Consider the following 24357-nt stretch of genomic DNA (forward strand, 5'->3'; position numbering starts at 1 on the left):
GAAGAGAGACTTTAAACACACATATACCCTGCCCCCCAGTAAATCCATGATAAATTATGTCATTGAAAAGGCCTGAGTTAAAACAATAAACGTTAGCTTCAGTTAGTATGTTTGTATTTTCATAGTTCTAGACAGTCATATCTTATTACCTATTTGTTTCAAATGCAGAACTATTAAGAGAAACATATACTGATCAATTAGTGTGTTTTAGTTTGAGATATATAACCACTGGAAAATAAATTAGTTGAAATATATTTTTGATAGTGTGGCAGTCATTAATAGTCAAGATGATCCGTAGTGCTGCTAATTAAAGAATGGGCAGGCCTGTAACTGAAATATTTAAAGTCTGCCAAGCCCCCATGCCTTTCAGCAGTTTAGTTCACAATAAATATGATGATGTTAATGCAGAATGCCAAAAAAGAATGAATGTACAGATTGTGAATTCCTAGATTATGCATCTGTTGTTATAATGAGCCAGGGCTTGTCTAACCTATTCTTGTATTAGAGTTTTTTTAAGAAGCGAGGTATTGAAGTCTGTGTGCTGCGGTAACTGAATTCAATTGTTTCAAACTTTTCTCTTCTCATCTCTTGATCTAACTCAGGAGTCTATACATTGTTTCAGTGATTCTGGTTTGAGTAGGAAGAGAGATAGGACCAGAGAAGGGGTGGTGAACTCTGCCTGGGGAGGTTAGAGAATGCTTCTCCAAAGGACTCACATCTGAACTAGGTTTTGAAGAAGACATATAGACATTTGACAGGACATTCGGCTCTAAGAGATCTTTTAAGTATTGCTGCTTTACAGTAGCCAAGCATTCACCTTTCTGATTAGACGTTTTATCACTGAATCACTACCTCATTGTATGCCTCACAGTGCAAAAGAAGACCCACAGGTAGATATTTTCTCTTTATTAAAGGATACTGAGAAATTTTGAAATAAATATAACTGATATCTAAGGATAGGTAATTAGCATGATTTTTGTATATATCCTTACATAGTATGACCTTGTAACAAATGCACGGTTCTTGGAGCTCTGCTGAGTGAATCCTGGTATAGCATAAAGATGATGATGATTAAATATTTTCCGTTGCTACATGTATACTACTTTTTTTTTTTTTTTTTTTTTTTTGCGTTACGTGGGCCTCTCACTGTTGTGGCCTCTCCCGTTGCGGAGCACAGGCTCTGGACGCGCAGGCTTAGCGGCCATGGCTCACGGGCCCAGCCGCTCCGCGGCATGTGTGATCCTCCGGGACCGGGGCACAAACCTGTGTCGCCTGCATCGGCAGGCGGACTCTCAACCACTGCGCCACCAGGGAAGCCCTATCCTACTTTTTAAGCAATGCTTTAAGTACTTTACAATCTTCACAACTGTCCCGTTATCGGTCCTATTTCAGAGATGAGCACCCTGAGGCACAGAGCATGAAAGTGACTTGTACCAGGTTGCATAGCACATCAGGAATGCAGGCTCCAGAGCCAGTACTCTTAACTGTCTCTTCATAATTAAATTCAGATCAACCACTCACCACATTTCCCCCAGAGTTATCCCATAAAAAAAAATGTTGGTCACTTCACTCCACTAGTTAAACCCTTCAGTGGTAGCTCATTGGGTCCAGGACACAGTTTGTGATTCTCAGAAAGGAATATAAAACTTTTCATAATCAACCCACCTACTAGCATCATATCCTGTCCAAAATATCAGAATGGTGAAGGGCTGTATACATGCAGATTCCTGGGCTTACCCCAAGTCTCAGAACTGGGTCTTAGTAGCATTTTAGCAGCCTCTTCTGGTTTTACCCTTTTTAAACTGAGAGCCACTGCCCTCCGCAGGCAAAGTGTAGGGACTTTGAAATTCAGCAATCATGTACTACATCTGCTTATATATCTATATCCACACACATACACACACAATGGAATACTATCTATATATACATACACACACAATAGAATATTACTAAGTCATAAAAAAATAATAAAATTTTGCCATTTTCAACAACATAGATTGACTTGGAGAGCATATGCTAAGTGAAATAAGTCAGAGGAAGACAAATACTGTATAATATCACTTATGTGGAATCTAAGAAATACAACAAACTGGTCAATATAACAAAAAAGAAGATTCACAGATATAGAGAACAACTAGTGGTTACCAGTGGAGAGAGGGAAGGGGGGAGGGGCAATATAGGGGGTAGGGGAGTAAGAGGTACAAACCATTAGTTTTAAAATAAGCTACAAGGATATATTGTACAACACGAAGAATATAGCAAATATTTTATAATAACTATAAGTGGAATATAACCTTTAAAAATTGCAAATCACTGTATTATATACTTGTAACTTATATAATATTGTATATCAAATATACTTCAATTAAAAAAACTTGTCACGTGCCACATGTGAAAATTTTATTAAAAATGTGGATCCTGGGACAGGGCCTGAGATTCTGCATTTCTAACAAGCTCTGGATAATGCCAATGCTGCTGGTCTGCTGACCAAAGAGTACTAAGGTAGCAATCACTGATACTCACAATATCCTAAGGAGGTAGATGTGAACATTAACCCCGTTTTTCCAGATTAGGAACCTGAAACAAAAACGTATTGTATACATCGCCCAAAGTCACAAGCTTATAAGTGGCACCACCGGGATTGGACCCAGGTACGAAGGCTCCAGAGTTTGGGCTCTTAACCAGCATTCCACACACCCCCTTCAATATGGAAGTTTGCCTCCCACTTACATACAATTTTGGCTCTTTCTGTTTCTAGACGCTATGGCACTTATCCATATGAATTTGGAAGGTAAAGAAGTGCTGACTCTTTACTCTTTGCAAAATGACTTAATGCAGTTGCCTGGGAATGCATTTGCTTTTCTTAGAAGGAATGATGATGGGCAGGGGGGGAAGAGAGAAGAGTTAGATCAGTGGTTTCCATATTGTCAGAGCCCAGATTATTCTTTTGTCACATATCACATCAAAAAAGTTCAAATAGACCTCATTTCCACACCACCTGTAAGGGTTGCTAATTATGATTCACTTACCCTTGGTTCAAATATTTCTGTATAAGAATATCTGAATTGCTTCTTTACAGGGACATTATAAAGACAACCAAAAGTGGTAGTTAAAAAATTACTTCTGGACACATAATTAAATGAATTATAGTCAAGATCACTAAACTGACAGATGTATATATATAAAAATATAAAATTTATCTATCAGTTTGTATATATATATCATTCATATATATATATATATATATGAATGATATGTAAAAGTAAATATACCCAATACAATTGGTATTTATATACAGCTATAGTATGGTTCCATCATTTATTCTAATAAATAGTGAGGCAAGCCTCATTAGGGAATTAGAGAAACTTTCCTAACTGGGGAACTTCATAAAAAAATATAGATTCCTGGTCTCAAGGCTGCTGAACAAAATTGCTGGGCATGAAGCCCAGGAATCTCTAGATTTAAAATGCTGCCCAGGTGATTCTGGTGATCGTCAAAGTTTGACCACCAGTTTTAGACCACTCTTCTGGCTTCTGGCTTCTGGCAGAAAGAGAACAGCTACTTCAATATCTCTAAGCCCATGAATCAAGGAAATGTCTCTAAGGTTATTTTTTCTACCATATCATGTATCTCTGCTGACTGCAGCTGCTGAGGGCTCTGCCACGTAACCGCTTCATGCTCCTTGGGCCTGGGCACATCTGTGCATTACTGTGTGATTTAGACACTTCACACTTGGGAAGCTTATTTGCAGAAATACTGTCTGCTGGAAGTGAGACACTGCTATAGTGGGAAAACAAATCACTAAAACATGCTTGATCAAATCTCTGAGACGTTGAGACAAGTGTTAAATAAGTTTTTGAAGAAATGCCAAGTAGCAAATGAGAAAACAGTTGCTGGTTTCAGAAATATTTTGCGAGTGTCTGGTAATTCAAATTTAACAGGGAAGGTAATTTTACTTATTGAACAGAAATGATTTATAAATAATCCTGGAAAATTAAGCAGCTGGGCTAGCACAGGGCTTGCATATTTCATGATTTTTAAATGATTGCAAAGCTGACTCACAATAAATCTGAACAATTTAAAATGATTTTATTTACCAGTGTAACCTCACTTACTCAGTTGCTACAAGAACTTCATGTTTGCTTATTTTCTATATAAAGTAGATTATCCTTCTACTGAATATTTTTTATTTTCTATGCAAAAAGGATCACATATCTGATATTTATGTATCTGAGGTCTCTTTTACATTGAGCTCTGTAGGTCTTCAAATAAACAGATAGCAGATTATTTTGAATGTGACAAAAATTAAGTTTCTAGAAAGTAATTGTTACGCTTTCCACCATAGCAGGCATGTGGATAGTAATGCGTTTTACCATCATTGACCCTTTGAATTTCAAGAACTTGTTCAAAAGTGTAGAAAATCAATGTTGAGCCATTGAGACAGCAGCATTTGACGAGTGGGTTTGCAGTAGAGGAGCTGAGATAGGAGTTTAAAAAAATGGATTGCAAACATACATTGAGAATCAGAAGGATGATTTTGGGGGGTTCAAGGAAGCAATACGTTAATTTTTAGTTTCCTGTCACCCAAGAAGAGGAAACAGATAATTTTTAAAAATTAATTATTGTCTTTTATTGCTAGAAGATATTCTTTTTATCCTAATAAAGAGGGCTTTCTAGCTAGTGCTTCCAGGATTTCACTGTGCAAAACTTTAAATCTGTGTGAAAGTGTATTACTCAGCCATAAAAAAAGAATGAAATAATGCCATTTGCAGCAACATGGATGGACCTAGAGATGATCATACTAAGTGAAGTAAGTCAAACAGAGAAAGACAAATATCATATGATATGTTTATATGTAGAATCTAAAAAAATTATACAAATGAAATTATTTACAGAACAGAAATAGACTCACAGACATAGAAAACAAACTTATGGTTACTGAAGGGGAAAATGTGGGAGAGGGATAAATTATGAGGTTAGGATTAACATATACACACTACTATATATAAAATAGATGAACAACAAGGACCTACTGTATAACACAGAGAACTATATTCAATATCTTGTAATAACCTATAATGGAAAAGAATCTAAAAAAGATTATATATATATATAATATATATACATACATATATAACTGAGTCATTTTGCTGTAGACCTGAAATTAACACAACATTGTACATCAACTATATTTCAATAGAAATTAAAAAGAAACTGTGTGAAAGTGACCTGCATAAAATTGAGGGTAAGATGAAAATTTCCTTGAGAGCAGTTATCATGTGTATTCATCAGTATATCCCCTAGACTTCTAGAGGCCTCTGTATTTGTTGCAAAGTAAATATTTCCTAGATGAATAAACAATGTGAATGGAAGTGTGCTTCTTCATCAGTTCTCTCTGTTGAACCCTGAGTTGTTTCGAAGTAATTTAGCATATTATATATATTAAATTTATTTTAGTATTTTGTCAATTGATTTGAAGTTGATTCTTCTTTTTTTAAATATAAAACATGGTGCATGGAGAGGGAGAATAAATTGGCCTCAGTGTCTAAGTCTCTTCATGTTAAGAACATGGGTAGAGAAAAAAATAACAGATTTTTAATTGATAAGGGATATGTAAAATGCCAAGAGTAGCTACTATCTGAGAATCAGGTATGTTTGAAAGCATAGATTGCCAATAGTGCTTTGGTTCAATTAAGCTTGCCTTTCTATTTATTTTTCACTATATTCACTTTTACAAAAACAATTTGCTTATTTTAAACTAAGAAAAACAAAGTTATAATCAATGTATGTAAAGGTACATTTTCTCATGATTTTCCTTGGTTCCATTGCTTTCTCCTGTAGTACAGACAAGAGGATTTAGCTCTCTCTCTCTTTTTTTGGTAACTTTTTGTTTTTTTAATTTGACGTTTAAAACAGTAGAGTTCTTTGTTTTCTACTGTGAGTCTTTGAGGATCACATGGCTAATACCTTTAATTGCTCTTCCATTTTATTTGTAATTACTGCAATGAAATGGTTTGTGAATTCTGATGGAAAATAATTTAGACTACTAGATGTTTTCGTTTAAACATGCACAATGTAAAGAACTTCAATAATGTTTAGCTGTTCAGGGACATTGTACTGGAAGAATCAATATATTTGTGTACATAATTAGTTTGGCTTAGTAAGTATTTAGTTTTTCTGATGAATTGTCTTTCAGCTGTTTTCATGATAGAAACTAAGCAGATGGAGTATTTTGTCAATAGGGAAAAACAAAAAAGATATTTCTTTAGCCTCCAGTAAATGTTAGATGTTTACTTTTAGTGGAATGTATTTAGAAATAGGTATTTCTTTTTTGCATAAAAAGCTTTTCAATTTGTATAGTATGTATATTTTTGTATATTTTAATTGGATTTGGGAAAAAGTAACTTGATGAAAGCTTTGGTTTACCAACTTATTGATAATTTACAAAGCCCTATAGTAGTCATTCATACTATTATTTTTTTAAATAAAATGACATATTTCAACCCAAGACATAGCTAAAAGTGGCTATATAAAGCACACTTTATTCTATATCTTCTGTTCTACATTTGTTGACAGAAAAATTTATCAATGCAGCAACTTGGGGCATAGCATCTTTCAATTCCTAGAAGTAAAATGTTATATAAAATATGTTAAAGTCATATAAAATGTATATTTTATATGTATATAAACTTATATGGCAAAGAAAATGATTATGTTAATTGTTAGTCCATCTTTCTGAGAGTATTCATATTTAAAAGTAATATTTGTTATAAATTTTTTCAGAGCTTATTTCTATGTTCTCAGGAAAATAAAAATAAAAGAAAATTTTTTTTAAAATAACAGGAACAGACATTTCAACAATGGATGTTTTCTGTTTATTTTTTTATTTTTTATTTTATTTTTTAGGATTACTGTATTAAGTAAAGCCTAAGAAAGTAGAAGAGCTGAGGATTTCCTACCAAAAATTTATTGCCTTCCTTTGAAGTTAACATTCCAGAGTAGCTAGGAGGGTTTTAGTAGGTCTCATTTGTCATGAAATTAAGAAGAAACTTTTTAATTAAAAAAATGAATAGCAGGTCTGACTTTAAAGAAATATGTGAGCACTCACATATTTTTATTATTATCAACTGAGAAATGTATGTTATAATTTATGGTAATGTGACTGCTACCATTGCATGTTTTGACCTCTGGTCGTTAATCTTTGATCATTGAAAGCCACTTTGCTACACCCTCCAATATTGGCTATGGTTTGTGCCCATAAATTACATGCTCAGTAAACTTAATGGTGAAATCTGATTATTTCTATGAATCAAGTTTTAGTCAAAGATGCATTTGTTTCAGGAAACTGTATTTGAACACATGTGAAATGTTTTGCAAAGAAAAATGGGTTGATTGTGCCCTAGTGTAGACATATGATCCAGATTACTGGATCAATCAATAAGCAGTGGTTTCAGAGGCCTTATTCCCATTTGATTAGAGAACCTCATGTATCCTATTTGATTGCTATTCTATGTATTACAACTCTGGATTGACAACAGACAGGTAGGATCTAGACACAGTCTTGATCATAGATTTTAAAAGAAATTTTATGTAATAATAGAAAGCAGAATGGAGCATGGTTTATTATCTGTGTTTATTTTGCTAGCTATTCATACCCATATAGGCATATAAACACTGCTCATAACAGTATTTTTGCCCTTGTCAAGTCATTTGCTTCTTCAAATTTCTGTATTGCCCATTGGGTATTACTTTCTTTTAAGAAAGGAATTGAAAATTCACGCAGAAGAGAATAGGCAAGGTGGCAAAATGCCAAATGTTAAATGTTTCATTAAGCTAGTGGAAGTGAAAAAATTTTAATAAGTAAAAGATGGAAATAAAACTGCTTCCATTGCCTTTTCCAGAGAAGCCAGAGGGTAGGTGAAGAGTATAGGAAGGAGGTTTAAAACTATTTAATAGAAAGTAAATTGGGAGAACAACTGTAAGTGGTCTCCTGGGGATATGAGGAGATGAAAACAAATAATCTGGTAGTGCAGAGTACAAACCAAATAAGACCTCTCTCTTTGTCTCTTTTTTTAACCATTTTTTAATTGAAGTATAGTTAAATTATAATGTGTTAGTTTCAGGTACACAGGAAAGTGATTCAGTTATACATTTTTTTCAAATTTTTTCCATTATAGGATATTATAAGATGTTGAATATAGTTCCCTGTGCTATACAGTAAGTCCTTGTTGTTTATCTGTTTTATAAATAGTAGTGTGTATATTTTAATCCCAAACTCCTAATTTATCACTTCCACCCAGCCCCAGCTATCCCCTTCAGTAACCATAATTTTGTTTTCTGTATCTGTGAGTCTATTTCTATTTTGTAAATAAGTTCATTTATATCATTTTTTTTTTTAGATTTCACATAAGAGTATTTCCATAGTGGCTGCTTCAAATTACATTCCCACCAACAGTGCAGAAGGGTTCCTTTTTTTCCATACCCTTTCCAATATTTATTATCTATTGACTTTTCATGATGGCCATTCTGACTGATGTGAGGTGATACCTCATTGTAGTTTTGATTTGCGTTTCTCTAATAACTAGCTATATTGAGCATCTTTTCACGTGCCTCTTGGCCATCTGTATGTCTTCTTCAGAGAAATGTCTCTTTAGGTCTTCTGCCCATTTTTTATTTATTTATTTATTTTTATATTGAGTTGTAAGTGCAGTTTGTGTATTTTGGAAATTGATCCCTTGTTGGTTGCATCATTTGCAAATATTTTTTTCTAGTCCGTAGGTTTTCTTTTCCATTTTGTTTATGGTTTGCTGTGCAAAAGCTTTTAAGTTTAATTAGGTCCCATTTGTTTATTTATTTATTTTTATTTTTTTTGCGTTACGCGGGCCTCTCACTGCTGTGGCCTCTTCCGTTGTGGAGCACAGGCTCCGGACGCGCAGGCTCAGCGGCCATGGCTCACGGGCGCAGCCGCTCCGTGGCGTGTGGGATCTTCCCAAACCGGGGCACGAACCCGTGTCCCCTGCATCGGCAGGCGGACTCTCAAACACTGTGTCACCGGGGAAGTCCCTCATTTGTTTATTTTTGTTTTTATTTCCATTACTCTAGGAGATGGATCAAAAAAATATTGCCGTAATCTCTCTTTTTTATAACCTCACATTGCAGGGTGGTTTATATCCTCCAAGGATATAGACAGTTTCTCAGTGGCAATACTCTTGTTGATGCCCTGCCTGTAGATACTATCACTACCCTTTATAACTCACCTCCTCATCCATCTGCACACAAATTGCAGATTAATTTTGTCTTTCCAGACATGTGGTACATTCTATTGGCAGTCTGTTCAATAAACATTACCTCTTTTTCTTTGCTAATAGAAATGTGATTAAGAATAGCAAAATGTCTAGTGCAGAGTATAAATCGTGATAGGTGTGGTCTAATTAATGGCAACCTGTTCTCCCTTGACAGTGATTGGTCTAGGGTAGTTGTGTGACAGTTTTGGCCAAAGAGATGCAATCAATTTTATGCTGGGAACATGGGAATATATTTCCCCCTAAGAAAGAGAGAGCTGTGTAAAGAGAAGTTTATTGTTCTAATGTGTGAGGATATAAAGCCATAAGACAAATGTCACCACATCAAGGAAGACAGAGTAGAAGAATGTTAAGGCCGGGGAATGTCTACTTCTGGACTTCTTAAATAAAAAATAAATGCTCTATGGCATAAGCTGCTATTAATTGGGTATTTTGTTATTGGTTACAAATTCATTCTAAATCACACGTTATGTTACTTCTCCGCAAATGTCAGGGGATTCCCATTAGTAAATGAAACGTCAACCCTCTACCCTGGCACCATTTCACATGAGTCCTCAATATATACATTCAACACCCCAGTCAAATTTGCCTTTTTTTGACCATCCATTCAAAATTGGTTTTTTTGTCAGTGTCCATTTGCTTTATAAGTCCTTCAACCTGGGATGTCTTCTTTCTTCCAACAGCCTTCAACTACCTAAATTCTCAAGGTCCATGCTCAAATTCCAACTTCCCTTAGGTCGTCTTTAATTGCTCACACACGCAATATGTCACATAATATGTACACAGATATATATTTTGTATGTAATGTATGTATATATATACATTTTTTGCCCCATTCAGCATTTATTATCCTCTCTTCTCATAATAGTAATCTGACATTCTTTTGAAACCATTCCTCTACTATCCTTAGCTTATGTACATTTGACATATATTTAAGCCAAGCAACACCATCCATCCTCCCCCTCCCCTTCAACCTAGCCATATATTGATTCATAAATATCAGTATAACTTAATTGAGACTCATGAGACTAGCCCAGAATGCTAGTTAGAAATTTGGGGGAAAAGATTCTTTTTTCTCTGCTAGAATTTAATTATAATAAATAAATAAATAAATTATAAATTAATTATATATAAAGTATATATATATAAAATATAATTTATATATATGCCTGGATCTGCTGGGAGCTCCCACAAGTAAACAGTCTATCTACAAGTGAAGACTAAACAGAAAGAAGTAGAGCTATAATAGAGACCAGATTCCTATAACCACACTTGAGACTGAAGTTGATGGTATCATGTAAACTTTTACAGTTAAATGAGTCCACATTTTTTTTTCTTTTTTTTTTTAAAGTTATGTACACTTAAATCATATAGAATGAAAGGTGATCCAGCCTCCAACAACTTACTCATTTGTTAGTTACTTTTCACATACTGAATTAAATAATAAATATCTGAGTGTGGCTCATTTATTTTCCTAGTGTATAAACTTCCTAGGTATAGGGACAGTAAACCTGATCTTTCACTTGGCATATTTCTCTGCCTTTTATTTAGTAAACATACCATAAATAACTGCTGAATAGATATAAACTCTAAAATTCTGTATATCTTGAGATGACAGCCAATTTGAGATTTTTCTAAGAACTTCCTTAGATCATAGTCTCATACTTGAATAAAAGTGCAATGTTTCTTGTCACATGTTTGTACTCCATAACTGTTCAGGGAATTTTGTGTATAACTTCTTCCCTTTGTTAGCCATAATTCATCCTTAACTGTGTCCTTTTGACTTACTGAAAAGCTAATAATTTCCTCCTTTTATGACTGGTCTGCAACTTTAAACTGCTCTAATGCTGAGTTTTTAATTTTTTTTTCATTTTTTATTCTCTCTCTCTCTCCCCTCCCCCCACCACTCTTCCCCTCTCTCCTCACCTCCCTCGCTAGCCATTGCTTAGTGATCTGTCTTATAGCTTTGAATACCATTTATATGCTGACAGTTCAAAAAATTTACATCTCCAGTTCAGACCTTCTCATGACTTTAACACACATAAACACAGCTGTTTATATATTAAACTTGTAAGTCCAAAAAATGTTCCTGATCTTATCCCCATAAACCTACTTCTCTCACATTCTTCTTCAACTCATTTAACGGTAAATCTATATACTTCCAATTGCATAGATTAAAGCCTTGAAGTTATCCTTGATTCCTTTTTTCCCTCACATTCCACTGCAAATCCATTTGCATAACAATATATTCTAAGGCTAATCCCTTCTTACTGCTTCTACCATTACCCAAATCGCCATTATGTCTCACCTGGATTGTTAAATTGTCTCCTGATTGATCTCCATTGCCTACTTCCTCCCATTGTGTTCTCTTCTCTACATATTAGTAAGAGTAAAATTGAAAAATGTAAACAGGTAAAATTAGCTCAAACCTCACCATGACTTTGTCCCATAAATGTTAAGGAAATTTTTGTATAACTCCTTAATTCTTACTTTATTTTACCTAATTTGATAAAAATTTAACCCCAAATTAACTGATAGTAAAAATAATAAAAGTCAAAATCCTTCTAAAGGTCTGTAAAAGCATTGGGTTTTCCACTGTCTGTCTGGTTTCATCTCTAAACGTTCAGCCTCTTGCAAACTGCTCTCCAATTATTCTGGTCTGTTTGGTGTTTATGGAACACAGCAGACAACTTCTTGCATGGGAAATTTTACATTTGTTCTTCCCTCTGTTTGGAACGTTTTTCCCTCACTTACTCACATGGCTTCTTCCCTCACCATCTTCAGATCTTTGCCCAAATGTCACTATCCAGGAGATGGTTGTTCTGACAGTTAAAATGATACCCACTCTACTCCAATCACTCTCTCACCCTTTTCTTCCTTTATCTCTGTAGCACTTATGAACCACTGATTCTCTCTCTCTCACTCTCACTCAGTCCGTTCCTACACACACTGTCCTCTTTCTCTTCTTCATTTATGTATTCCTAGTCCCGAGAATGATGCATGACACAAAGTAGACTTTCAATACATACTTGTTTAAAGAAGGAGTGCATGGACTCTAAGATTTATGACTTTATTTTTAAATGACTTCTAATATTGATCTTTTATAATGTTGCACAGTGAAGAAGGGTTTTACATGTTTAAAATTGTCCTTTGGTATCCTCATATTCTCTATATAGAATACTGATGCCTCACCTGGAGAAAATCCTTCTGTTTCTTCATCCTTATCATGCAAACATATTCATTTTAGTCAGCCTAGGTAACCTCTTTCTACAACTTAAAATTTTCATCAAAAACTTCTATGGCTATAGTATACTTCTCCATTTATTATGTACTTTTAAAGAAAATCATATTCCATGCCATTTTAAAAATTAATTAAAAATTTATTACAGTAAAATATATGTAACATAAAAATTACATTTCAACTATTTTTAAGAGTATAGTTCAGTGACATTAGGTATATTCATACTGATGTGCAAACATCACCACCATCCATCTCCAGAACGTTTCCACCTTCCTTAACTGAAATTCTATCCCTTATACACAAACTCCCCACTTCCCACTCCCCCAGTCCATGGCAACACCACTCTACTTTCTGTCTCTCTGAATTTGTCTACTTTAGATACCTCATATAAATGAAATCATGCAGTGTTTGTCCTTTTGTGACCGGCATATTTAATGTAGCATAATGTCTTCAAGGTTCATTCATGTTGTAGCATGTGTCAGAATTTCCTTTCATTTTAAGGCTGAATCATACTCCTTTGAATATATATATATATATATATATATATATATATATATATATATATATATATATCACATTTTGTTTATCTATTCATCTGTCAATGGATACTTGCTTCTACCTTGGTGATTATAAATAATGCTGCTGTGAGTGTGAGTGTACAAATATCTGAGTCCCTGCTTTCACAACTTTTGGGTATGTACCCAGGCATGGAATAGCTGAATCATATGGTAATTTTATTTTTAAATTTTGTAGGAATTGCCATACCATTTCCCATGATGGCTGCACCATTTTACATTCCCACCAGCAATGTACAAGGGTTCTAATTTCTCCACATATTCATAAACAGTTGGGTTTTTTTACCTTTAAAAAAAAGTAGACATCCTAGTGGGTTTGTGATACCTCCTTATGGTTTGGTTTGCATTGCCCTTATGATTAGTGATGTCAAACATTTTTTCATATGCTTATTGGCCATTTGTGCATCTTTTTTGAAGAAATGTCTATTCAAGTCATTTGCCCATTTTTTAAATTGGATTTTTTTTTTGCTTTTTTTCATTGTTGTTTAATTGTAGCAATTAAAAAAATGTATTCTGGATATCAAGCACTTATCAGATACAGCATTTGCAAATATTTTTCTGCCATTCCATGTGTTATGTTTTCACTCTTTATAGTCTTTTGACACACAAAAGTTTTAAATTTCGATAAAGTCCAATTTGTCTATTTTTTCTTTTATTACTTGTGCTTTTGGAGTCATAAAAAGTTATCATAGTCAACACAAAAACCTGTGCCTGGGGGTTTATAGCAGCTTCATTTATAATTGCCAGAACCTGAAAGGAACTAAGATGACCTTCAGTAGATGAATGGATAAGTAAGCTATGGTACATCCAGGCAATGGAATACTATTAAGTACCAAAAAGAAATGAGCTATCAAGTCATGAAAGGACGTGGAGGAAGCTTACATGCATACTATTAAATGAAAGAAGCCAGTCTGAAAATGCTCTCTACTGTATGATTCCAACTGGACAAGGCAACACTATGGAAATAGTAAAGATCAGTGGTTGCCTGTGATAGATGGGATGAGAGATGAATAAGTAGAACACACAAGATTTTTAGGGTAGTTAAAATATTCTGTATGATTTTATAATAATGGATATATGCCATTTTATTGTTGTCTAAACCCATGCAATGAATGACACCAAGAATGAACCCTAGGATATTGACTGTTAACTGTGGGTGATTGTGATATGTCAATGTAGGTTCATCCGTGGAAAGTAAGTAAGTATGTAAGTAAGTAAGTAAATAAATAAATATATACATCGCCATCTGGTAAATCATGTTGACCAAGGTTGTGCTTGTGTGGCGGGAGCAGGTATATCTCTCTACCTTCTTCCCAATTTTCTTGTAAACCTAAAACTGATGTAAAAATCTTTAAAAAAGATATCAGAGCTAAATTCAAATTATGAAATATCTTCCTATCTTTCTTCTAGGAGTTCATAAACATAGTTTTAAAGCTCTTATATTTATGTCTTTGATCCATTTTTAGTCAATTTTTGTTTACGGTGTAAGGTGAGCGTCCCTTTTTTTTTTTTTTTTTTTTTTTTGCATGTGGATATCTAGTTTTCCCATCACCATTTGTTGAAAGGACTATCCTTTCACCCACTAAATGATCTTGGCACCCTGGTTTAAAATCATTTGACTATATGTGTTTCTGGGTGCTCTATTCTATTCTACTGATCTATATGTCTGTCTTTATGCTACGCTGTTTTTATTACCATAGCTTTGTAGTAAGTTTTGAATTCAGGATGTGTGATATCTCCAGGTTTGTGCTTTTCAAGATTGTTTGACTCTCTGGGGTCCTTTGAAATTCCATATGAATTTTAGGATGGGTTTTTCTGTTTATGCAAAAACACCAGTGAGATTTTCATAGTATTGCATTGAATCTAGAGATCAGTTTGGGTAGTATTGACGTATTAGCAATATTAAGTCTCCCAGTTTATGAAATGGGGTATCTTTCCATTTATTTGTTTCTTCTTTAATTTCCTTTAGTAAAGATTTGTAGTTTTCAGTGTACAAGTCTTTAGTTTCTTTGGTTATATTTGTTTCTAAGTATTTTATTCTATTTGACAGTATTTTAAATGGAATTATTTTCTTAGTTTCCTTTGTGAATTGTTCATTGTTAATATATAGAAATATAGTTGATTTTTGTGTGTTAATTATTTTCCTGTAACTTTGCTGTACTTGTTTGTTGGTTCTAATGTTTTTTTTGTGTGTGTGTGTGCATGGAATTTTTAGTGTTTTCTACAGATAAGATCATGTCTTTTGTGAACCGAGATTAATTATACTTCTATCTTTCCAGTTTGTATGCTCTTTATTTCTTTTTCTTGCTTAATTTCTCTGACTAGGACTTCTAGAACTATGTTGAATAGGAGTAGCAAAAGCAGGCATCCTTATCTTGTGTCTCATCTTAGAGAAAAAACTTTATCTTTCACCACTGAGTATGATATTAGATGTGGGAATGTTTTTCTTGAGTTTCTTTGAGATAAAATTTACATACAGTGAGATGTACAAACCTTAAGTGTACAATTAGATGAATTTTGGCAACTATAACACTCATTGTAATCCATACCCCTTTGAAGATATAAAGGGGAATTGGAAACACCAATTTATATTTATGTTATACCACTTGATTTTGTCTCTCAGATCTTTGAGCCTCTGTCTGTATGTATTTTTTTCTTTTCATTCTTGTGGACTGGATAATCCTTTCTCTTCTGGTGTTTCCTTGTTTTACCTACTCAGCCTATCCCACCTCCTTCCCTATAAGGGGGCAAATTCTGTTTTGATTTTTTTCACCATAGGGTACATTTACCCCTTCTAGAATTTTATTAATATAAATGGAGTTGTACTGTAAAACTCCATTGTGCCCAACTTCTGGATTTTAGCATAATATGTGATATTTATGTATGTTTTTACATGTATCAGAAGTTCACTCTTTTTCTTTTGATTGTTAACATTCTAGTGTATGAACATATTATATATAACTTATTTATTTTCTTATTGATGGAAATTTGGATTGTTTCCCTTGTTTTGCTATTATGAGTAGACAGCCTTCTATGAATCTTTGTGACTATATTCATGATCATAAATTTTCTGACCCCTTGAGTAAATACCTAAGAGAGAAATTTCTGGATTAAAGGGTAAATGCATATTTAATTTTATAAGAAATTTCTTCTCCAAAGCAGTTGCACAGTTTTGCACATCTGCTGACCGTGTGTTAGACTTGTGGTTGATCCACACCCTTGCAAACATTTGGTGTTGTTACTCAATATTTTTAATTTTAGCCATATTGATGGGTGTGTATTGGTGTTGCATTGTGTTTTTTAAAATTTTTTATTTTATTTTATTTTTTTTTTTGCGGTACATGGGCCTCTCACTGTCGTGGCCTCTCCTGTTGCGGAGCACAGGCTCTGGATGTGCAGGCTCAGTGGCCATGGCTCACAGGCCCAGCCGCTCCGCGGCATGTGGGACCTTCCCGTAGCGGGGCATGAACCCGCATCCCCTGCATCGGCAGGCGGACTCTCAACCACTGCGCCACCAGGGAAGCCCTCCATTGTGTTTTTAATTGTATTTCCTTGATGGTTAATTGCATTAAGAACTTTTTATATGTTTATTGGCTATTTATCATTCTTTTTGAAATTTTGTTCATCTAACTTTTAATTAATATAATTATTGATATGTTTGGTCTACAATTTCATTATTTGTTTTCTATTTGTACCATACATTGATTTTAATGATTGAACAGAGGATGAAAAAAAAACATTTATTGTGAGTTAATCAAATATATGGTATTCCTATTGGCTTTTTAAGCTAATTTCTGTGTGTGTGTGTGTGTGTGTGTGTGTGTGTGTGTGTGTGAGATTTAGTGTTTCCTCTTGGTTTTCAGTATGCATTATTGCTGATTATATTACTTCAAATAAATTGTAAGACCCTTGAAACAATGTATTTTCATTTATTTTCCACTGAATTTGGTGTTGTGTCATATGAAATTCGTTTACATATATTATAAGCCTCAAAATAAAGTGTTATAATTTTTACTTTATACAGTTATATGTATTTTAAAGAAATAGGGAAAAGTGTAATTTTTTTACAGTTATCCACATATTTATATTGTTCTTTTTCCCTTCCCATATATTGGCGTTTCCATATTGGTCACTTTCAGTCTGAATAACATGAATTTGCTTAGTTTTTTTCTAATCCGAAAATGCTTTTATTTCACATTCACATTTGAAGGATTTTTTTCACTTGATATAGAATTCTGAGTTGACAATTTTTAAATGTTTTTACTTCACCACTTTTAAGATTTTGTTCTTTTGTCTCTGGCCTACATTGTTTCTGATTAGAAGTCAATAGTCACTTATGTCATTGTTTTCATATGTAATATGTTGTTTTTCTTGCTGCTTCCAATGTTTTACCTTGATTTATGATTTCTGGCTGTTAGAGTGTGATGTATCCAGATGTGTTTTATTTCTATTCATTCTGTTTGGGATTTGCTGACCTTCCTGGATCTTGAAGTTCATGTTTTTACCAAATTTTGGACAGTTTGAAGATATCATTTCTTCAAATCTTCTTTCTGTCTCATTGTCACTTTGTCTACACCTGTGACACCATTTATATTTATGTTATACCACTTGATTTTGTCTCCCAGATCTTTGAGCCTCTGTCTGTATGTATTTTTTTCTTTTCATTCTTGTGGACTGGATAATCCTTTCTCTTCTGGTGTTTCCAAACTGTATTTAACCCATTTATTGACACCCCCACCCTTTTTCTTTTTCATTTCAAATATTATAAATTTCAGGTACATCTGTCCCTTTCTTATGGCCATAAATTTATTTAAGCTTCTGAATATATATAAATATATACATGTTTTTTACCAATTCCAACATCTAGGCCTTCTTCTTTTTTAAAATTAATTAATTAATTAATTTTTGGCTGTGTTGGGTCTTCCTTGCTGCTTGTGGGCTTTCTCAAGTCATGGCGAGTGGGGGCTACTCTTCATTGCAGATGCGCAGGCTTCTCATTGCGGTGGCTTCTCTTATTGCAGAACATGGGCTCTAGACGCACAGGCTTCAGTAGTCTTGGCTTGCGGGCTCTAGAGTGCAGGCTCAGTAGTTAGGGCGTACGAGCTTAGTTGCTCCGTGGCATGTGGGATCTTCCCAGACCAGGGCTCAAACCTGTGTCCCCTGCATTGGCAGGCGGATTCTTAACCACTGTGCCACCAGGGAAGTCCCCATCTAGGGCTTCTTGTGGTCATTTTCTGTTGCCTTTTTTTGGAGAGTGTTGTTTTATCCTTGCAGGCATTAATTTACTAGTGAATAAGCTTATCTTTTTGAAGCATTTTAAAAGCTTTGTTATTGTGAGTCTTTATTTGTCATTATTCTAGGATTAGTCTGGGACTTTCTGGGTATCAGCTGAATACCAAGAACATTGAGCAAAGACCTTTCATTTTGGCTGGACTTCTATGTCTCTTAGCTGTGCAGAGATGCTGAAATCTCTACTTAGCCCACAGCTCCCAGCAGCTATTCTCTTCCAGGCCTTGCAGAGTCTCACTCAAAAAGCACACAACTTAATATTTGACCAACAAAGGAAGGGGAATTCCACATAGGTTTCTGGGGCTCCTTCTCTATTCAGCTCCCTTCTGTCTGGTATCTTAACGCACATCTTCCAGCCAGCATTGTAGTCCATATCTGCAGTCTGTGTTTTCTCAGTTTAGCAAGACTACTGTGCTCTGCTTGTCCTTTTCTTTCTTCAGTTCTAGAAAGTGCTTCCAGACATAGAGCCAGGGCTATTGTGGGGCTTATTCCATATATTCCCACACTCTCAGTGATTGCAATCCTGTGTCCCTTTTGTAGAATGTTTACAAACAGTTGCCTCATACAGTTTTCTATTTTAGTTTTGGATGGCTTGGCTAGTATCAGACACTCCTCTATTGCTAGGACCAATGTCAAATTATATTTTTAGTTATCCCACATAGACTACAAACCTTTGGGAAAACACTAAATAATTGTCTGTTTCTTATAATCTAGGCTTCTTCCCTTAATTACTTTTCTGTGTGTATCTCAAAGATATGAAGCAAAACAATAGCTTCGTAATGAGAAGACCTTCTAACAACATCTCATGTGCTATTTGAATATGACATATGGCTTTTCCAAATTAAACATGAACGATCCACATTTGGGCTCTGGATAATCTCTCTGTCTGCTCTTAAACTAAAGGTTTCAGTATGTAACTTGGGAGAATAGATTATGTTAAGACTATGCTAGACTACTATATTTAGAAACACAAATTTTTCTGGGCCTGATCAATGGATCTATGTCATAATAAACAGAGGTAGTAAAGTAGGTCAGACAAAAAATGTACATGAACGCATATGTAAATATGTGTGCATGTATACATATTTCTAATATCTCTCAGTTTTGCATCATAATCTTCCTACCTCAAATCAGGTACATGATCACTTATTTGAAATTTTGAGCTCTAAGTTCCATAGCTATATATACATCTTATAATTTTTAATATATCAATTTATAACTAATAACACTTGACTTTTAGGACAGGGATTATTACTTAAAAATATCTGCTCTTCTCTTTTATTTGTACCTCTCTATATCATCTAGTAATCTTTCCTCTATTTTCAACAACTTTAAATAGTGAATTTTCACCTAGAAATTATATTCATGTCCTAAATCCCATTAGGAAGTTATGCTACTAAATTAATAACAGGAATATTGTTGTATGTTTTATTATTTTTCCAGTTTTGGAAATTATACTTTTTGGCAACAATGGTAGTTAAGAATCATTACTGTTGCTGCTGCTCATGGCCCATGTTGGTCTCTACCTATAAGTTAAGGACTTTGCTTTTAGTAACCACTAGCAACCTAGAATCTCAGTCTGGGAATTGGTAGCGCAGTGAGTTGGCTCCACTCCACAAGTTTCCCAAGTGGAAATGGCTGGGCTCCCGAAGGGAAGAGAAGGGTACACTGAGATCTCAATTTCAGTGAAGCAGAAAGTAAAACTGACTGTGGAGCCCCCTTTGCCTTATTCTCCCTGCCTGCCTGGTCCACCAGACCTCTCCGCTGGGGCTGGTCCCTCTTCATGTGGACAATGTCTCTTCCATATGGCAGCTGGACACAAAGTGTGCTGACAAGTCAGGATGGCCCTTCCCATGCAAATGGTTGAAGACAGAATAGGAGATATCTCACTTGTTGTATGATTACCTATATAATATACTCAATTTTGCTTCTTGGTCTGCAAAGTCTAAAAAGTTTATTATTCAGCTTTTTATAGACAGTCTGCTGATTCCTGCTTTAAGGCAATAAATGGCTGGTTCCATAATCAGTAGATGAGAGGTTGAGAAGTTGAGCAGAGTTTTCAGCAGCTTCAAGGAGATCAGAAGACAAAAATTCAAATTTAGAGAGAGCTAAGGAAAAGTAGTCTTGGTAAATGCCAGTTTTCTGAGGGACATTCCATAAGGCTATACCCTAGGGTTAAGTGTAGTCAGAACTGTACAAGTAGTTCCCCAAACTGAAGCCCTGCTGCAAATAATAAGTCTTGATTGGGGTAGTGTTAACTGTCTCTAGCTTGCATGGCAGAAAACAATGTAAATCTCTGAAGGAAAAAACATTTTCCAGTGCCTCAAAAATACCTGTATAATCTTTATATGTACTATCCAGCAGTTGATCGAATATATTAGATATTCAGAAACTAAGAGGTTCAAAAGCCAAGAGGAAAGAGTGACAATAGAAACAAATCCACAGGAGATCCAGATAACCAAATCATCCAATGAAATGTTAAAATAATTATAATTAAAATATACAAGGAATTAAATACAAGTTGGACAACTTTGGCAGATAACTAAAAAGGATGTAATGAAAATATTAGAATTAAAATGTAAATGATAACTAAAAGTATAGATTATAACCCAATTAAAGAACTCAAAAGAAGGGTTAACTCTAGATTTCATATGTATGATTTCTAGGTCTATTTCTATTATTGGATTTTTCTTCTGATTAAAGACATCATATTTCTTCTTTGTAGTTCTAGTAGTTTTTATTTTATACTAGACTATCAATCTCATGGTGTTGAGCATCTAGGTTTTGTTATTTTCTCTTATTAATGAAGTTTTGGGTGTTATTTATGTTAGCAGTTCATTTACTTCATATCAGTTGTTCCTCTTAGAGGTTGTTTTAAAGCTTCTATATGAAGGATCTAAAATCACCTTTAATTTGGGGCTGTATTAGATTTACATATAAGATGTGGTTCTTACAGGGTCTCTCTTAAGTGTCTTAAGAATTCTGCAGGGTTTTTCCTAGTCCTTTGAAATCATGCTCTAGTAGTTATTCAGAGCCCTTTGCATGCTCTAGTAGTTATTCTTTCTCCAGTGTTCGTTCTTTGCTTGGCCACTTAGATTCTTTCCCTGTAGAAGTGCTTTTTTTTTTTTTTTTTTTTTTTGCGGTACGTGGGCCTCTCACTGTTGTGGCCTCTCCCGTTGTGGAGCACAGGCTCCAGACGCGCAGGCTCAGCGGCCATGGCTCACGGGCCTAGCCGCTCCGTGGCATGTGGGATCTTCCCGGACCGGGGCACGAACCCATGTCCCCTGCATCAACAGGCGGACTCTCAACCACTGCGCCACCAGGGAAGCCCAGAAGTGCTTCTTGATATTAAGCCAAGATCGCAAGCAGGCTCTTTATGCAGATTTGTGGAAGTCTCACACTGCACATTTCCCTTCTTTCCATTAACCTTCCTCACTCATTTCATCCAACTCACTAGCCTAGAACTCCAATCTCTATATCCTCAATACAGTGATACTGCTGTGTTCTACTTTGACTCTCTCTTCCTGCACCACATCCAGGAAGTGTCTCTAGCAAAGAACCGAAGCAATCATGGAGGTCAATGATCTCTCAAGAATCTTAGTACTGTGTTTGCTACCTGTTGTACAACCTCTGAAGCAAGTTATTACACATATTTTTGTCTAGTTTTACAGTTATTTATGGCAGGAAGACATGTTCAACACCAGATACCCCCTTATGGTCATAAGTGGAAATATATATTTCTAGTGTTCTTATAAATATTTTATCTCTTGTTCATTTTCCTTTGATTGCATATTCATGATACTCTTGCTTCTTAAATATAAGTAATTTGGGTGAAAATAACAATGTAGCTAAAAAGTTTGTAGTTTTAGCCCTCATAACTCAGAGCCTAGTTCATCTTCCTTTTGCTATTACAACTGATTGTGTATGTATTTAACTGAAAGATGAAATGAAAACACTGAGAGTTTTAAATATATCTCTGCTTATTGGGAAATAATCTCTGTTGTGCAAACAGAAGGCCCCATTCTTTGCTTTGAGCCCCTTACTTACAGCTTTCTGAGTAGTTATTACATAATCAAGCTGTTATGTGTTAATAATTATGCCAGCAGTCCAGGTGAATAAAATCTGTTTCTACAGTTATTTCCATTGGTCATTATGATATTTTGCTTCCAAGTCTTTATTATCTGTGGGATTTTTACCATATTACAACCCACATTTAAAAAATAATAAATGCAACATAAGCTTTGAACTGGGTTGTGTTTTCTTTGGTTTCCATTCTCCAAAGGAATTGTTTTGATCACATAATAAAAAATTATTTATGGCTGAAATAAAATTTTTGGTGTGCTCCAGTTTTTCGTTAGTTTGAAAATCAGAATTAGAACTTGAGTGAAAAGAATGAATATACAAATTAAACCTTAAGTTAAAACATAAAATAATCGTGCTTAATGGTAAGTAACTTGAAGCTTTCCCACTAAGATCAAGTACGAGGCAAGGATATCCCCTTTCACCACTCCTTTTCAACATCATACTGGAAGTTCTAATATGATAAGACAATGAAAGGAAATAAAAGGTATACAGATTAGAAAGGAAGAAATAAAATTATGACATGATTATCTATGTAGAAAATTTGAAAGAATCAACCAAGACGTTCCAGGAACTAGTAAGTGATTATAGCAAATTTGTAGTATACAGGGTTAATATTCAAAATTCAATCGCTCTCCAAGTCTATCCATGTTGCTGCAAATGGCAAAATTTCATCTTTTCTATGGATGAGTAATATTCCATTATATATATATAAAACACATCTTCTTTATCCATTCATCTGTTGATGGACACTTAAGTTGCTTCCATACCTTGGAAATTGTACATAATGCTGCTATGAACATTAGGGTGCATGTATCTTTTTGAATTTTTTTACTATAGGCCCAGAAGAAGAATTGCTGGGTCATATGGTAATTCTATTTTTATACTAAGTCAGACAGAGAAAGACAGATGCTGTATTATATCACTTATATGTTGAATCTTAAAAATACAACAAACCAGTGAATGAAACAAAAAAGAAGCAGACTCACAGATACAGAGAATAAACTAATGTCTACCAGTGGGGAGAGGGAAGAGGGGAGGGCAATATAGGGGTAGGGGAAAAGAAGGGTTAGTATGAGATTATATGAAATTATGTGTGTGAACCTTTTGAAAACTGTAAAGCAGTAGAGAATTTAAAGAATCTTTTATTCAATAAAAAGTCAGTTGCCTTCCTGTATATCCGCAGTGAACAGGTAGAATTCAAAATTAAAAACACAACACCATTTATATTAGCACTCCCCAAAATGAAATACTTAGGTATTAATCTAACAAAATAAGTACAAGATATATGTGAGAAAAATTACAAAACTCTGAATGAAATCAAAGAACAAAAATAACGGAAAGATATTCCATGTTCATTGGTAGGAAGACACAATATTGTTGAGATGTCAGTTCTTCCTAGCTTGATCTATAGATTCAATGCAATCCCAATCAAAATCCCAGCCATATACTTTACGATATTGACAAACTGATTATAAAGTTTGTATAGAAAAGCAAAGAACCCAGAACAGCCAATAAATGTTGAAGGAGAAGAGCAAAGTTCAAGGACTGATGCCATCAAATTTCAAGACCTACTATGAAGCTACAATAATCAAGACAATGTGGTATTGCTGAAAGATTAGACAAATAGATCAGTGAAACAGAATAGAGAGACCAGAAATAAACCCACATAATATGTAGTCAACTCATTTTTGACAAAGAAGAAAAGGCAGTATGATAGAGCAAATATGGTCTTTTTGACAATTGGTGCTATAACAACTAGAGATCCAAATGCAAAAAAATAAAATGAATCTGGACACAGGCCTTATACCCTGCACAAAAATTAAAATGTATCACAGACCTAACTGTATGATGCAAAACTATAACACTT

This window comes from Grampus griseus (genome assembly GCF_964374135.1).
Source record: "Grampus griseus genome assembly, chromosome: 3".
NCBI classification, from domain to species: Eukaryota; Metazoa; Chordata; class Mammalia; order Artiodactyla; family Delphinidae; genus Grampus; species Grampus griseus.